Source organism: Cydia pomonella, chromosome 7, assembly GCF_033807575.1.
Source record: "Cydia pomonella isolate Wapato2018A chromosome 7, ilCydPomo1, whole genome shotgun sequence".
Taxonomy (NCBI): domain Eukaryota; kingdom Metazoa; phylum Arthropoda; class Insecta; order Lepidoptera; family Tortricidae; genus Cydia; species Cydia pomonella.
This window is the reverse complement of record NC_084709.1, coordinates 18566413-18582063: the sequence shown is the minus strand read 5'-3', so window position 1 is coordinate 18582063 and position 15651 is coordinate 18566413. Positions and strand designations below refer to the sequence as shown.

The 15651-nt window shown below is 36.7% G+C and overlaps 1 protein-coding gene across 18 annotated transcripts in view; it reads left to right on the top strand.

Moving 5' to 3' along the window:
- The first annotated feature begins 1210 nt into the window (after positions 1 to 1210).
- The window catches only part of LOC133520049 (protein still life, isoform SIF type 1), a 187714-nt gene continuing 173273 nt past the window's right edge, over positions 1211 to 15651 (top strand). For 6 of the 18 annotated variants that reach the window (XM_061854323.1, XM_061854321.1, XM_061854327.1 and 3 more), the window contains exon 1: positions 1216 to 2146. The gene's annotated coding sequence lies outside the window, so the exon portion shown is untranslated. Of the gene's footprint in view, positions 2147 to 14209; positions 15576 to 15651 lie in introns of those variants that run through there. The other 12 variants (XM_061854329.1, XM_061854328.1, XM_061854325.1 and 9 more) reach the window with 10 other exon arrangements.

Genomic DNA, 15651 nt, shown 5'->3' with positions numbered 1-15651 from the left:
ACTTCATGTTCATTGTTTCTTCTATCGAAAGAAATTTGGTTAACAAACCCTCCAGAGAAACATTGTATAATCGAAAGCAAATGTACCTTTTTATAACAAACATGTTTTTCCGCAAAATAGTATCATTAATTCACATAGAAATAATATTATCAATAATTTAATATTATGTTAAAGCTATCTAATATGAAAGGAAAAAGCAATACACAATAGGTATTCAACAAACTTAAATTTAAATTATCAAAACTACAGTGTAATCGAACAAACATCAATATTAATATGCGCCTCCACCCTGCATCGTACCTGGCTCAAAAGTACCCATAATGCCTGCAGCATTTCCTCGCTGCACTGCAATTGAGATCTGTTGAACCAGGTACGATCCAGAGCGGGGGTCGCAGCCCCTCTCCCTAAGACGGCGACCCAGTTCTGCAATCAGGCGGCGAGCCTCAGAGCCCCAGGGCCCCGCGGTCTCTATTGCCACCGGTACGAAATCGTATCTTGATTCCAGGGCGGAGTATTTAGTGTGCTTTAGCTTAGCGGCGGATTCCGCCGCTGAGCCAGCACACCGTGTGGTTTGCCTCAAGTGGGACGCGGCAAAGGTGCTTACACAAGTCGCGTCCCACAAGAGACAGCGTCCCCTTCGCCATGGAATCAAGGTCAGTCCGTCCGGTCTTTTTCCATCTGCACGACTCAAGCCAGGTGGCTCCAGTACGCAAGGCACGCTAGCCGACACCATTGCCCTTTTTATAACTTGGTGGAATATTAAAGAAAAAAATTGAAATATTTACGCTTCTGGCAGGACTCGAACCCGCAACCTCTGCAATACCTGCATTTCTCTTAACCAATCAAGCTACGCAAGCCTACCAGATCCTCGCAATCTCCCACCCCTCCCCCATTCCTGCCGGATCTTTTTTATAAAAAAATGTAGGAATATTTTTTCCTTCAATATAAAAAAAATGTAGTATCGCTCGCAGACGTATCTGCTTGTTGAAAAAAATATTTAAGTTAATTGATTGCAAACTAAGAAACTTCTGCAATAAGACTTGGTAATTTAACATTAGATCTGCAAAATTACAGCTATGGTGTATCGGCATTAAGTGCCAAACATTGGCACGGCCGAAAAAAAAGGTTTTTCTCTTCGTTTGTTTGATCCTTTTTTCATTGTCAATGTAAAGATAGTTCAAATACTTAAAACTGCATCATGGGTTGATTTAAGCCTGAAAATAGTAAATGTTTTAAAAATTATGTGTAACACGCGATACACCTGTACCCCGGGCAACCCCGCGCGGATTTGTCACGTTTTTCAGCGGAGTCGGGCGAAGATGGGCGCTCAGAGGATGCAGCAGTGAGGGGCCCCCTTCGCCCCTCGCTGACGTAACGCTGCCGCGACTCGCCGCCCAGCCCTAGTGTGTGCTGCGCCGCGCTCCCGCTGCCACCGCGACCGCGCAACTCGCCCTTCAGTGCCAATCGTTTGACGTTTACCCTTCTTTCCCCACGGTAACCAGCCCCAGTGAATGAGGTGTATGGAGAGAACACACCTGATAGCACCCCCCATTCGCAACCGATCTAAGACGACACCTACCTCAATGCCGGATGCATTGGTGTCATTCTGCATTAACTTGCTCTTAATAGCGACGCAAAATTTCGTTTTCAGCACCACAGTTTATTGATTCCACTATTTCTTAACTTAATAAATTAAATTTTGATACGACATCGTATGCTCGTCGTATGATTAAAGGGAATATAATTCAGAAAAACTTAAAGACGTAGTATTTTGCGTTAAGATTTAATTTAATCTCGGTTATCGATGGCCATTATAAAAATGGTTATCTTATATTCCAAATCATTGCAAAAATGTAACGTTTGAATTAGGTTTAGTAAAATTACAGCTGTAAATATAGAATGTTAGGGCGTGGAGTAGAGCAGAACCTACTTGTAAGTACATGTAAGTTAGGAACATGTGGCGCTAGGGGAGGCTGGCTAACTTGTTACATGATTAGGTTTCCATAGGAATTGTTTACGTAAATCGCAGCCAGATTTGTATAAGTACAATTAATTTTATTGGTTGTGTTGTCTAAATTGTGTATCACAGGTCAACATTCAGTTGTTGAGAATATAATCGGATAAATTGACATTGTTGTCGTTTACGGTAAGTTCCTTGTTAACGAGCCTGTCCACCGTTAGTAGTATTGGCATCAGTGCTTTTTAGTAACTAGAGGCATCATAACCGCATTTCCGTATTTAACGAGCTCCCAGGCCTGGTCATCTGGCGACAGACTCGGACGACCATCATCCATTTCATGTAGTTTTATTTATTGCAACATTAGATTGGCATTGAAATATGATCTGTATGTATGAGATACCTACTGGATTGATTCTTAGATGACTGTCGTTTCTTTTAGGTACTCTTCTAGAAACTTAAGTGTCAGGCCGGACCTGAGGTTGCGAATACCTTAACCAGGTATCGATTTTGTTTAAAGCACAGTCGGTCAAACAAATCGACAACAATTGGTGAATTGCAGAAAATAAAGTAGCCGCCAAATAAGCATTCATAATTGGAACAAACACTGTGCTCGCTGAGCTTGCTCTCTGATGTTAAACGCCCATAATTGACTCTCGGCGGTAAATGGAATTACCATCTTTCATTTTTTAATTTTGATAAAAAATTTAATTCGTTTCTGTCGCAATAGGAATACTAAATAAGTTTGTGAAAATGCAAAATCACAATTGCAATCGAATGATCATTCGTTTTTGTTTGCAAGAAGCGATAGGTTAATTTTTTAACCACGTCAGTGGCGAACAAGCGCAGGGCTCACTGATGGTAACCGGTCACCGTAGCCAATGGGCGCCTACGAATTCATGGTTGTAACCATTACTAGAGTCAACCGTACGTCCCGTATAGCACTAGAGTCAGACCAAGCTAAGGCGGCAGCGATTTCGATAGCAAAGATTTGGCAAATGTTAAGTAAACATGATTTCATAGAAGTTTGACGTTTAAAATAACACTTGCGCAGTCTGTGATATCAAAAGCGCTGCCAACTTAGCTTGGTCTGAGTCTAACAAGATTCACTGTATTACCCACTTAATACGTGGTTTACTTTAAAATATCACCTAGGGTATATAAAAATTAAGTTATTTTGTTACTATAACTTGACATTACCATATTTTTTTTTAATTTATAATTTATATACTTACGTATATACTTAGAGAAGGTAGCGATACCACGTAAGATAGAGTAAAACATGTTCAGTATTAGGTTACTCTAATTGACTCTTGTAGCCATAAAGAACAGAGCAATATTAATTTAGCGTAAATAATTCACCTTTTAAAATAGATTCCAAAATTAAATTCCTCCATTTCCTATGAAATAAAACCATTCCATCTTTTTTGAAACATTCTGCAACTTGAACATACCTATGTATGAATATTAATGTTACATAACAATACCGATGTAAAAACGACTTGGTTTGTGAAAGTTAAAAATTATTCCAGTGGTTTAATGCATACGTTAATCCCCTATTTCGCGCTAACTTGTTGTAAGTACATTAATAATATAATGCCGGCTGTACACACTCGTCGATACCCTCTCGCTGAGAGTCACGGCAACGCTCCGATCCAATTGGAGAACCGCGAGACAAGACGAGGAAGAACGAGACGAGAAGGGAGCAGTATGTACACACTCGTTCTCGGCCTGTCTCGGGGTTTCTCGACGAGTGTGTACAGTCCGCATAAGAGTTTATCGTACTAATAATGAAAACGAATTCCTGTATTACGAATAAATTTTTTTGATTGCGGGTTTAATAGTGGTTCTGTCAGTGTCAGTAGAGTAGATAGTTCGGAACAGGTGGTCGCGGGATCAGCTTCCAACCATAATGACGTGTTTCGGCGTTGTTATTAAAACGCCATTGATCGTTATGCATCAGATAACGTTTTCAGCGTGCAATAATTTATTATAATTATAGTTTAGAATTTAGTCTTAATAATATCTGCACATTATAAGTGTCGATCGTGAAATATGTTGAACTTTATTCCCGACTTCGAGGCACAAAGGGCCTACCGCGAACCACGTTCGACGTGATGTCTCCCTGTCACACTTACGTACGAATTTACAAGTGAGTCAAACGTGGTGGAAAAAACGAAATTCGCAAATTGCGGAGATCTTTCTCTTTTATTCTCACTAAGACGTAGGTAATTAGAGTGACAGAGAAAAATGCCCGCAATTGACAAACTTCGATTTTCGCAATTATAGCCTAGGTTTCAACAATCTTCGACGACTAGAAAAATTGTATGAGCCTTAATATACAGGTAATATAAACAGCTACTGTCAAGACTCTCAATTTTGGGAACGGAATAAAAACAAATCATCTGTGTCTGACCGTTTTGATTTTTGCTGTTTATTGTAGCCAATTTTGTATGCTAGGCATATGTTCACGGCGCATTTTTGGCGCTTTTTAGTAACCTAGCTCTTATAAAAACAAGAATATCAAAAAAGAAAAATGGCCAAAATCCAGAGAAGAAAATGTCGAGAACGATTCTTGTATTGTATGGAAAAATTACCACAAATAGTTTCTCTTAATGACGAGAGTGTGTTGCAATGATGACACATTATGTTACACATTTTTAGAAATCTCTCATTATATTTTAACCCTGTATAACAATACATACCTATCGTTGACATTGGCAAGGTCTGTATTACGAGTGTGAGGTTAGCCATTGGAAATATGATTCTACAGTTATCATGAATATCATGATTGTGGTTTGACAAGTATAAGATAATAATGTTGGGTATTTAAAATAGAGCTTGGTAGTTTTTCGAATAAAAGTAATTGGACCCGGGTACGTCCTTAAACTACGTCCAAAAGAGAGGTATGGGCATTGTGAATGTCATCTCGCTTTGTGTGGTAAGGCACAGCACAGCGGATGTCATTCCAGATCTAGAGCAGAGCCCAGAGCAGCGGGGAAGTACCTCCACCTTACAGAAAACCGCAGCCAAATAACACTAGACCCTACTCATAGTGTTGTGTTCCTGCCGGTGAGTAAGGTTGCCAGAGCTCACCAAGGGGGGCTTTAGGGCCGGCAACGCGCATGTAACTCCTCTGGAGTTGCAGGCGTACATAGGCTACGGATACTGCTTACCATCAGGCGGGCCGTATGTTTGTTTGCCACCGACGTAGTATTAAAAAAATACTTTTTCTGAAAACTCTCAGTCAAAATGTTCATAATTGATTACTGTCAAGTTTATGTGAAAAACAAAGAGAGGCAAATAGACGAACGAACCAATGTGCTTCATGGTTATAGTACTAATTACGCGTCTAATTAACGAAATTCATGCAATGCTTGCATAAATAGACGACTGCCTAAAGATAGGAATATTCAGTAGTTTATCCAAATTGGAATTAATTATTGGTTCCGTATCAAACAGGTACAAAAGGAACCTTTATCGTGCGACTCTGACTGTCCGTCCGCTTGTCTGTCTTTCACATTGCAAAATATCTCGAGCACTAAGCTTAAGCTATCGATTTGATGTGGATTTTTTTTATTAACTATTTTATTTTTTACTAAAACGGACTCGCACTTGACCGGGTTTTTTTAAACAAACTCATCAGTAAGGTATCTGGGAAATAGACGATTTTCGAATTAAGGGTGAACCGTACAAATGCACGCTCTCACGATATATTCGGTAGACCTGTAGTCTTACCATGAGTTTGACCCTGACCTGATACTGACATAAAGACTGTCCACTATGAAAAGTGGTCATGCATAATTTGCTTAATATGGTCAATCTTTTAAATGAATGCGAATTTTTAAGCAGCACTTTTTGTAATAATTTGTGGAGGAACTCTCAAGAAATACTACTGAAATGCACATGTATTTTACTTTCCTCGTATTTGAAATGAAAAGTAGAGTGCTTAACTCGGGTGAAAGGCATCATTTCAGTCTCGGACTATTGGCGCTCTCACTGCGTTCGAGCGCCAAACTACCTCGACGGAAATGAGTGCTTTTCATCCCTTGATTAACAATCTACTATTAAAGACTTTCAATTAACAATTTAGGTAAAAGTATCGTAATTCATGGAATGGAAAGTTAAATATAAGAATGGAAATTGTACAACAAATCCATTTAATATCAAATATTAATTGCTTATCGTGATATATATAAGCGAAACAAATGTACTGGGAAAATAAAATGCTCTAGTGCAGAAACGTATCATTCTCTGCACACTTTTTAGAACAACAACGACCCACTTTCAGAGAATGAGAAATGAAAAATAATTTGATTTGTTCCCCTGTTATATAGATGGCAGCCCTATCTTTCTAGCTATAACATAATCCCAAAGGATTCGTATAGGAGATGCAAGCACGTACTGCTCGCCAAGCCAATGGCTCGCTAGTAATGTATAACTAGCTTTATAGACCTATTTTGCATATAAACTGATGGAACCCGCCTCAAACTTATTATATTTATTCATTATTTTTGTGTGTAGGTAGTTGTGTTTATTGTAATTTTTACATGAAAATATATTGTCTGTCTGCCGTTGTCTTAACGCTATAAATGGTTCGAAACGTTGGGATGTAATTTATATTCACTATACGCGCTATAATCTGTTAAATGTATTATATAACATGAACATATTGGCCAAAACTCACTAATTACCACCACAAGTTCATAGCTATAATGAATCATGTACCATAGGTTGATTTTTGTGTAACTATGTTTTAATAATTAGTGAGTTATGGTTGTCACCTGACGATATTCAATAGCCAACTTTAAGAGTGATCGTCCATACAAAAAGAGAAAACGTTTTTCCAAAAAAATTCCAAAATTCCAAACTTCTAAATGTTTTCCATTTTCCATGATTTTTTAGTATGCTATAGATACAATGAAAAACTAGGTTATATAGGTTTACCTTTATTTCAAATTTGCATTTTTTTTAAATAGGGATTTATTATGCTGAAGCGATCGAAATTAAAATCAAAGTGATTAGTTGAGATTTAGTTAGTAGAAACGGTTTTTTCTCGAAATAGAATTTCATAGAAAAATTATTACCCGTTATTTTGTTAGATTCGAAAAGCTATTCTTCCCTCTTAATGAGTGTATGGAAGTATAAAGCGGAAAGGTTGCACGTTAAAGTACGAGTAGTTATATAGGGCAAGTTCTTATTTTGGGAAAAGCTGTAAAACACAACACAATTTGTAGGTTTTACTTTTATGTCAATGTCAACAACAAAAATATTTTCAATTTTCCGACTTATTTAGACCACGTATGTGTATTTTAAATTTTTTTGTCTGTAACATACACTCAACCCTAAAACATTCTTACATAATTATATAATTATAAATCTATAAGATTAAATAAATGTCAATAAAGTACGTTTTAATTTACGGATTTATTTAGACCATGTATATTTATTCTAAAAATTAAAGGGTCTGTGATATACATTTAACCCTAAAACAATCTTACATAGATAATTATATAATTATAAATTTACTTCACAAAACGTCCATAAGTACTATATTACGTTTTTCAATAGTACTCTTATTAAATAAGTTTCCAAAATAAACTTTAATCTTTATAGCGTATAGAACATGGCTCGCAATAGCGATATTACTTTTAAACCGACATGTTCAGGAAACTCATAAAACGCCCTTAACGTGTAATATACGCGAGGTGAAAAGTAGTGATGTAGGGAACAACCTGATAGGGTATTTGGGCAATGGCTTGCGGAAATCGATACCGGGCAGAGGGACTTGCAGTACCTACGGTCGATGTAAGAGGCTGGATGCAAGCTCATTTAACGAGCAAGAGCTTTAAAGGATATTAGCGGAAACATTAAACTTTATTTAAAAAATCAGGCAGTTTGAACCAAATTATGTAGCTAATGTATATCCGTCCTTGTTTTTTGTTTGGGTGATAAAATTCTCTATAATCTACCTATTATCACAAACACAGGATCTAATAATAGTATTTACTATCAGTGACATACGTAATTATAATTGAAAAATAAATATTGTCTGATTTTTTTTGATGAAATATTGAATAATCTGGGTCACGAATACTCGCTTTGTTTGTTTTGGATGTAAAAATGTTATACAACGTGTTACACCGGCCACTGAAAGTGGGGTGGGTACACTTTGTATAGGTCATACTGAGCAACTTTTACTATGACCAATCTCGAAATTGGGATAAAATAATTTACTCTCCCATACAAGATATCAACATTAGCCAGCCAAATATCTGAGAGAGTCTTTTTTTTCTCAATTTTGGGGTCGTTTTTATAGTAAAAGTTGCTCAGTATGACGTGTAGGGTACACCCAACACCTTGTATACTTATTAGAAATGTGTTTAACATAAAAGTTGAAACAGCTAGGGTTGGGATATTACAGCTGGATAATACGGGGTGAGTATATCTACAACTATAAAATAGGTATACGTAGTGTATTGTTAAAATTCACGAGAGAGGTTTTAAATGAAAGACAATCTAATTTAACTGGTTTGAATTAAGACTCGAGCCCTTTGAGTTCTCTGCTGTAGTAAGACTTGACTCACTTTTCAGGCTCTATTCGTTAAGTCGAAATCAACTGTCAGACTCTATTCGTTAAGTCGAAAACACAAAATGTCTTTGCCTCTACATTAAATTCATGGTTTATGCACAAATCATTAAATAATGACACCTTAAAATATCAAGTGGAGATTTTCTTAATTTTAAAATTCGTTTCCATACTTTTAATAATCTTTAATGTAGTTTCAGATTTCCTCCTATTGCCCGATTTGAATCGTCACTCTTTGTAAATTATCTTACGTTGCACAATATCTCACATAATATAACCCACTAAAGTCACTTAAAATGAGTCATTAGAAACATATACTTTAATACAGTCATGTAGTTATGAAGTTACACTACTTATTATATAAAATGTTGAGGTTCTACCGGATGTGGCCTGTAACAAGAACAATAAATTTAACTGTAGGCTGTACTCCTCAAACTTACCAACATTTATTGAGCGATTTTTGAAAATTATGAATTCTTTAGGTCCTATTTTTCATACAAATTAAATATTACCTTCAATGCACGCTGTCATCAGTGTAATTGATGTTGATTGTCACGCTTTAAACATAAAAAAATTCGCAATACATTGCGTCTTGGAATAAACTTCATAAAGTTTTCTAAAAATAAAAAAGAAATAAAGTTATTTTTAAAAATTGCTAAACAAGTGTTGGTCTGTTTGAGCAGTACAGGCAACAGTTTAATTTTTTGCTCCTGTTACAGGCCACACCCTGTATATGACTCAAATGTATCTAAATACCACTCTGTCAATATTGCTCATAACCAACGAACAATTTCCGTAATTGCAAAAGATCTGCATTTTGATCTATTGTTAAATTTTCAGTGTCCCAGCGAAACCAGAGTAAAATTGAAATCCTAGGCAATAACACTGTGCATATATGCCATCATTCCATCACTTTATTAAACAATAATGGAATCACACTATGTTTTACGGCGAAAATTAATATCAGTGTCATAATTAATCGAGCTACAGCGGTTTATGTGTAATTGGATTTGAATGCATATCAATTTAACATCATGTGTTACATAGTTTTACATATCAGAATAATAATAGGTACTTGTTTGCATTAACATTGATGGATTAACCGAATTTACTCATGTCATACCTTTAATTTTAGTATCAAATCATTTTGTTCCAAACTTTTTTACGAACGCCACGCAATCGTGGTTTTTTTTTATTCAAAGACATTCTAGAGTCCGGTCCCAACTGCCTTATCTTAACTTCACTCCGAATAATATGTCATCTCGACTGATGTTAGGATAGAGGTCAGTAATCAATCAGTATCGTAGGTCAATCAAATTGCTTTCTTATAAGAGATGTTCGAAATTTTAATGGTATTATAATATGATATTGGTGTTATAATTATGCAACAATAACATTTTCAGATAGGAAATTTGTTCTAACAAAACAGTTTACCTTTATGCTGCAGCGGTATCATGGTCGTGTTTTTGTCACTTGTCATATCATGCGTCACTTTCGCACTTACTATTTGTTAGAGCGTGACAGGTATGGTGACAAATGATAGACAGCCGTCCATCTTAGCCCTGCTGGTCGTAATTTGCGGTTTTTGAGCGCATCATAGAGGGTTTAGAATATGTGTGCGGATAAAACAATTTTAAATCATCATACGCGATGTTAAAAAATAAAACACTACATTATGTTTTAGCTATACCAGTAACTTGATCGAGTCTAAAGTTGATTGCGTTTTCCCAAGATAAAACTAGTTTTTCTAATTGCCTGGTGAAACGCACATGTCCTAGTTAAATTCATTTTATCAAAATTCCCTAGTGATAACTAGAACTAACTGACTGTTTGGCGTCGTCAGGACTAAGGCCTTTTTTATTTGGGTTGTCTTTCGATTTTTTGAGGTTTGCCTTTATGACGGATATCTATTATCCATGCTGTAATGTTATTCCGAATCTCCCGTGGTTTTATGGTTTCGGTTTATGATCTTTTGACCAGTTATTTGATAGACTATTGAAAACTTCATACCAGTTACGACTATTGACTTGGCAAAATAAAAACACAAGCATATTTTTTTTATAAGTGATAATCATAGGGCACTAGTGGACTAGTGTACTTTTTTTTTCATTTTTGTAATTTAAATTTAAAGGTAAATAAATGAGAAAACACCAATGAATGAACAACATTTTTAACAGACTTTAATAAAGGAGGAGGATATTAAGTAAAAAAAAAAAACTTTTTTTTTATGTTTGTTATCTCAGAACTACGTCACTTCTGAAGTCTGAACTGATTTACAAAATGATTTTTTCATTTAAATGGATAGGTATATATAGTCCCTTGTTGGTCCCGTTTTTGTCAAAATCCAGTTCTGGTGATGGGATCTATGAGGAATCCAGGGAACTTCTCAAATCTTATAGGCATACTTATAGCAACTTTAGTATTTTCAGCAATAAATCAAGCATTTCAATGCAAAAACGGTGCCATTTGATGAAGTGGCACCGCTGATGATGACCAGATCGGGACTCTTTAACAACGCATATATTACTTTTGGCGATTTGTCCTCTTCGTTAATTTTGATAAGTAAGTAAGTTCTAGTTCTGATTATGGGTTCCATGAGGTCCAACTCCACAAATCTTGAAGGCTTCAGATCCAGACCTGGAAACTTGAAATGGGTTAAACGGTTAAATATATGCGCAAAAATGTTTAGCGACATGACAGTATGGCCAACTTCAAAAAGTATAAAATAAAATGTCAGTTGCTAGAGCATATAAAACAGGTTTTATATATGATACGCTAGAAGTCGGTGCCAAGCCAAATAGTTACAATACTGGTTCTTTCTTTCTTAACGAACTACACCAGGGTTGGCATTCGGGTGTACGGCGTGTTGACGCTTTTAAGATTTGGCTTGGCACAGACTTAAATCAGTTGCTAGCGCATATAAAATAGGATGATATTTTATTTTACCCTCTTTGAAGTCGGTTTTACTTTTTTAGAGAATAATTTTCTAGTAACAACATACATCACACAGAACAGTTTGGTATCAATGAATGAACTACCCTTATAATAAAAATCTAAGGTTTTTTTTAATTTATACAAAGTTTCAGTAATTTTATTGTTTCGAAATCTCTAAGGCTCTAAAATTAAAATGAATCCATTAAACGTATCAGTGCTTTAATCAACATTATGTTTTAAAAAAGTTTTTGGTTGAACACTGGCCAAATGATAGATAAAAAATTTATTGCAATGTTAATACAAACTATACTTAATTACAACTACTAAGACATTGCAAAATCTGCAAAACATGTGGTTCTAGTAAATGAACACCCCTGTTCATTCACTAGAATCGGGATTTGAGGTCTAGTTAAAAACATTGGTCTAAAACAACTTTTTATTCGTCAATATTATTATATCAATTGTAATTATCACGTCCGTGTTATTGTGGCTACAAAAAACCAGATACCATATTGCATTGATGCCCGAAACCATTACTGTGGCACGTTAATCTCAGAGTAGCTTCCTTGTCTCCTTGTTACCGGCTCATACAAATATTTCACAGCTTTAGCAAGTTCACTTTAATACATCTTCTTGTTGTAAAATCTGTTGAGCTGCAGTTGAAACGAATGTTGCCACAACCTAAACGCAATGGACAAAACATGCCAGGACTGGTAGAAATCAGACCATTCTTGTTTTTCGAGAATTTGTGCGTTTTGTTCATTCACTAGAACTGTTCATACACCTGCCTAATTTCGCTCGCTCGGCTTCAAGCGTTGTTTAGTTACGGTTTACCTAACACCCTCCTTGCTTTGATCATCCGCGCTCCTCAGGATTTCATAGCTGAACAAAATAAAATGTAACATCATGTATAGTATAACCTATGAAAGCAATAAATATACTGATTACTGATTACCTTTTGACCCCGTGAAACTTGGTTTTTATTAATGTAAACACGTTTTGCCTAGTCAAAACTAGTTTTATTTGAAATTAATTTTGAGCAAGAACTAAATCAATTTTTTACCAAGACACTATGAAAACTAGTTTGAACTGAAGAAAAGTAGATTTAACTGGTAAAGAAAGACGCATCGTAATTATGGATTTATATGAAATGAAAATCTTCATTTTCAGGCAACTATAGGCCCATAGATAAATACCTTAAAACTAGCATACATATCATAAAAACTAAAACACACACTATGGCTACGATGCATTTCGCAACCCGGCTATGTCAGGGCACCGGCCGCGGAACTGCCGAAACTTGACACCCTTCGGCCAAAACTCCTAGCTCCTTTGTGATTTAGGGTAACTACACTATATTTGAATAACTCAGAAAAGTTTGGGGGCAAAGTAAAGGAAACATTCTTACACACATTTTACATACATGTAAAACTACAAATAAATTTTATAGGAAAATAGAACCAGGTAACAACATGCAGTTTTATCTCTAAAAAGCGATCTCTTCCAAAGACACAGTTTTAATATATGTAAGTTTTCTATGGACCAGCCATTTTTCTGAGGTTGTGTCCATAGTAAAAGTCGTTCAGGTTGACCTACATATTCATTTCACGGAGCATAGAGCAGGGAAGAAAAGGCGACATGTACACACAGGATGTTGCCGAATCGAAGTTTCCTTGACTTTAGAAACATAAACTAGAATCGTAACATCGTTAAATTATAACATACAACCTCTCTATTGACCGAGGGTCAGAAAATGGTTGCAAGATGGAAAAGATGTTTGTTTTTAGATTTTATTATTATGATTTCATTAAAAAAACTTGTCGTAGATAAATTAATTTCATAAACAAACCACTCATTTTGACGATATCTTAGTTGAGATTAGAATTTGGACTCAGGATCTATTTATTTTCATTAATAATGTATCATTAAAGAAAAGTATTATGTAGTCCCTATATTGATCTCTATATCAGTAAAGTTGTTGTTATAGTGTACCTAATGTTCGCATTTGTAGTACAAGTACACTTAGGTGCAACTTAACGATGTTAGGCATCACGCTGCCTTATCTGCCGTCTTTGTGCCTAGGCTCACGAGTGAATAGTTTAGTTCACACGTTGAGTGGCAGCCAACGCGGGACAATGGGATAGTTACCCCGTTGTGCACCCAATACGGAGATAAAACTGAGCTGCGGGCAAACACAACGTTCGCTTTATCGTGATTTACTTACTGATGATATTTATATTGTATGCATCTAAATGATAATGGTGGTAAGCTTAGAATAAAAAAGTCATTAATTTTTTTTAAACGGGTAAAATGTTATTGTTAATCATAAAAAAATATGAGAAGAAAAAAACTCATTTGATTTAGTAAGGTCTGTTCTAAGACATTCATTAAAATATATTTCCCGAGAAAGAAAATTTACAAAATAAAAGGGTCAATAAAACCAGATCGGGCAGGCACAGTGCACTAACTAGCAAAATATACAAGATGTAGTATTTTTCAATCTGTTTCAAACCTGGGTAAGGTGTGTATATACAGTATTGGCCGAACGTTAATAAGAATTGAAAATATTGAAAGTTAACCATTACGAATTAAACCGTAAACTGTAACCGTCCGTTACATACTTTATAACCTAAAAACGCCAAATCTCGCAAAATTGTATTGTAATGACACCTGCTAACGTACCCATCCAGTTTGAAAAAAAAATAACTACTTACGAAAGGGGACGATGGTTGTAGAAACCAATAAAAAGTTAACGAAATTTAGAATGTGGGCAAAATTATCTTAAAATAAGTAGGTAGATAGGTATTCATTTACACCAGATAAACCCAATTAGTTACCTATTGCGACTGACGTGAAATAATTGATAATAAGTACATAATACGTTTTCTTGACTTCATGGAAAAGAAAGATGGTATTCCTAAAAATAACCCATTTTTATTATTTTTGAGATTGGAAACTATAAAGTAATTAAGTAACATAAAAATTTGTAAATATAATCTCCGGAGTATGCGCATGCTTTTTGGATTCTGAGGAAAGATTTAGGTGTTAGGGATGTTTAAAGCATCGACGAATTAAATAATAAGCGGCCAATCTCCGTGTCAGGCTAGAATGAACTATTAAAACACTCGGCGGGCCACGGCAAGCATCCAACAGTCATGGACCAAAATCGAATGTTGTCTCGCTAAGAGTGCGCGCGCATGCCGCTACCCCCACCGCACCGCTGCGAATATTCATTGATGATCTTACTAATATGTATTTATTAATTTTTTTTAATGGTTTTATTTCAAAATGGTTTTTTTTAATTTCAATCTTAAGAGATATTCAAACATAGACGCGTATGATCTTGGATGAACATAATAAGTATATGAAGGTGTCAGTCGTGAGATAGACGGAGGCTGTGCCGTCGCGGTCGCTAGGCTTGGGCGTCGCTGCGTCTCGGCGTCGCGCCGCGAGCGTTGCGCGCCGCGCCGTGCGCACTCGGCTCGGCTCCAGTCGCCACGCACGCTTGCCTCGCGCTCGGGCGCCCGCGACCCAGTCCGCTCTGACGTTTAATCGAGCCGCCGGTGTGCCCTATCGCACCGTGTCCGATTCACCACCGCAACATACATTCTATCATATTTTTATCGTATCGGAGGAATTGGGTGTGGGGGCCAACAGTGGGTAGTGGTCACAGTGAGGTCTAGGCCGCGGTGTCTTGAAGCGGGCGGCAGCACGGGCAGTAGGCGGCGCGCGGCCGCGGGCAAGGCGCCACTGGGCCCGCCCGAGCCAGCAGCTGGCTCTGTTTACAAGCCGCGCCTGCACTCGCGAGCCCCGTGCGTCCGCTCGCTGCAGCACGCAACTCATTTCCTATTCGACGCTGTGAATTTTTAAGTTTGCGACCACCACCAACGTTAGATAGAGAGGTATTTGAAAGCTTATTAACGTCGACTCTCATTCGAGAGAAGTCGTAGTGCAATATTAGTGTCACGAACCGCTCAGAGCACAAGAATCGAATCCAAATTGTCATTCGAGTGATATCACTACTTCATAAATATGGGTGCTAAAGAAAGCGTGGAGGCTGCTAAATTTTCTGCGCAAAATTGGAACAATTTTGAGGTTCGTACTCGTTTCAAATTAATTTGCACATGGAGTGTCTATCCCCCTCCCTCCTCGTGAATGTCTATTCTTACCA